Source organism: Musa acuminata, chromosome BXJ1-6 (assembly GCF_036884655.1).
Source record: "Musa acuminata AAA Group cultivar baxijiao chromosome BXJ1-6, Cavendish_Baxijiao_AAA, whole genome shotgun sequence".
Taxonomy (NCBI): Eukaryota; Viridiplantae; Streptophyta; class Magnoliopsida; order Zingiberales; family Musaceae; genus Musa; species Musa acuminata.
In genome coordinates, this window is record NC_088332.1 from 22,043,722 (window position 1) to 22,046,602 (window position 2,881).

Sequence of the window (2,881 nt, forward strand, 5' to 3'; positions counted from 1 at the left end):
CGTCGGGCATCGAGCCAAGGAGAGCGAAATTGCGCCAAGGATATCGGGGTTGCGGAGGTCAACCGCCGATTGGGCAACAAGCCGCAAGAGAGGACGATGCACCGAAGAATCGGACGAAGCGCCAACCAATGACGTGCCGGGCAACAGAATGTCAATTTGCGTTATAATAATTGTCTAGATCAGAGTAGAGTGTTTGCTTGTGTGTGCAGGATTAACTACGATAACGACAAAGACATAAAGCAAAACAAAGTGCCGGAGTCAAGCGCGAAGGATTCGTTGGGAGTTCGAGAGTTCGACGGAAGTCCGAATGTTCGTCGGGAATGCTGCCGGAACTAGCCGAGAATGAGTAGGGAGCTTGCCGAAGGGTTTTTCGGAAGCTCGCCGGAAGGTTCGTTGTAAGTTCGCGGAGCTCGCCGAGAAAGATCGGAGCTTACCAAAGAAGCTCGTTGGAACTCGCCAAGATCAAATCGTGAAGTCTAGGAGCTTGCCGGGAGTCCGCAGAATGGTTTCCGAGAGTTTATCGGAAGACCGTCGGAAGTTCGCTGGAAGCTCGCCGGAAGAAGTCTTGACTTGCGGACTTTGTAATAGCTTAGAAAATGTCTTTAAATTCGTAGTTAGCACGTTAATTAGGGTTAGGATTAGGTGTTAATCCTATAACCCAAGTAGGGGCCAATTGGGCCCAAGTTCGGACTAGTTTGGGGCAAGATTGAAGCCTAACTAGTGGGCTGAAAACACTGTAGGCGGTGGCACCGCCTGGGCTGGGCGGTGGCACCGCCCAGCACCCGAGAGCTGGGCGGTGACACCTCCTGGCTGGGCGGTGGAACCGCCCAGCACCCGAGCGCTGGGCGGTGGCACCGCTTGGCTGGGCGGTGGCACCTCCAACAGCGGGAACCCAAAGAGAATTCAAATTTTGAAGCCCAAATTTGAATCCTCTTGAGGCTTATAAATACCCCTCAAATCTCAGCTGAGAGAACAACTTTTTGAGCAGCAAGTGTTTGAGAGAAAGGCATTAGAAAAGTCCTAGCTAATCTTGTTTTCATTTTGCTAGTGTTCACCTCCTTCATTCTTGCTAAAAATTTGTAAGAGAGTGAACCGCTTGTAAAGAGTTGTAAGAGGGGTATTTACCCTTCCCTTTCAAGAGATTTGCTAGTGGAAGGTGGGAGCCTCATCGAAGAGGGGCCTCGCAAGTGGATGTAGGTCATTTGACCGAACCACTCTAAATCGGCGTAATCTCTGGTTTGCATTTCATTATTGTCATTTACATTACTGCAAATCTTCTTACTGCTTTAGTTCCTTATTACCCTTGCTGCGCAACTTTAAGAATACGCTTTCAAGTTAAACTTTTCAAGTTCCGTTCTTATCGTACGAAAAATTTGTCGAAATCAACGTTTTAATCCGCTGCACTAATTCACCCCCCCCTCTTAGTGCCGCTCCGATCCTAACAATTGGTATCAGAGCCACGTTTTTCTACCTTGGTTTAACACCCAAATAGAAATGGTTCTTTACGGCTTTCAAGAGGGTCACTCTCTCATTTGTCCTCCCTTTTTCAATGGGACGGACTACACTTATTGGAAAACTCGAATGAGAGTTTTCTTACTTTCTTTGGATTTGAATTTATGGCACATAGTCGAAAATGGATTTGAAATTTCTTCTCTTCCAATGAACCATTGGAATGATTTGGAGAAGAAGATGTTTTCTCTAAATGCAAAGGCTATGAATGCCTTATATTGTGCACTTGACAAAAATGAATTTAATCGCATTTCGATGTGTGACTCGGCTTTTGATATTTGGAGAACTCTAGAGGTCACTCATGAAGGCACTAGCCGAGTGAAAGAGTCCAAAATCAATATTCTTGTGCATTCTTACGAACTTTTCCGGATAAAACCAAGTGAGTCCATCGGAGACATGTACACCCGGTTCACGGATGTCATCAATGGACTCAAAGCTCTTGGTAAAAGTTTTTCTAATTTTGAACTAGTCACTAAAATCTTAAGATCCCTTCCAAAAAGTTGGGATCCAAAAGTTACGGCCATTCAAGAGGCCAAGGACCTTAAAACATTCCCTCTCGAAGAACTTATTGGGTCTCTAATGACCTACGAAATGAACAATGTGACAAAAAAGAAACTCGAGAACAACCTTCCAAATGATAGGAAGGATTTGGGACATAGAACACATGAAGACCACTCGAGCATAAGCTCAAGTGATGGTGAACTTAAACTACAAATGAAACAAAAATTAAAAAGCAAAAAGAATGGAACTACTTGCTTTGAACGCAAGAAGAACAAAAGTTGGGATGAATTGAGCTCTTCCGAAGACGAGGAGAAAATCAAGAAAGGCGAGGTGGCAAACTATGCCTCACCCTCTTACAACAATGAGGTAATCAAAATCCCACTAATTTATTTCGATATTACATAATACTTTCTTGAGTTATTTTTAATTTAGTTTAGGATTAATTTTCTTGAAAATTGCATGTGTTATGTTAATGCAGTAAAATGTTAGATATAAATCTAATTCTTATACACCTAGTAAGATTAATCTTATATATGTGATTGAGAAGCAAGAATTTGTATTTTGACGATTTCCATATTGATTTTCAATGACGATGCATGACTTTTGAATGGAAGGCTTGATGATTTTTTTTAAAATCTTGTCTTTGGTTTTCAAACATGATGTATGGTTTTGACATATGAACAAAATTTGAGCATGCTAAGATAAAGTTAATCATATAAATTAAAACTAAAGAAGTTTTAGTTATCTATAAGAATCATTCAAATTATGTTCAATAAAAATGCAAAATGATGGAATGAAAATATTAAATGGTTTAATACCATTTTATGCATGAGATTTTAAAAGTTATACATAATGATCTTGATGGTTGTTA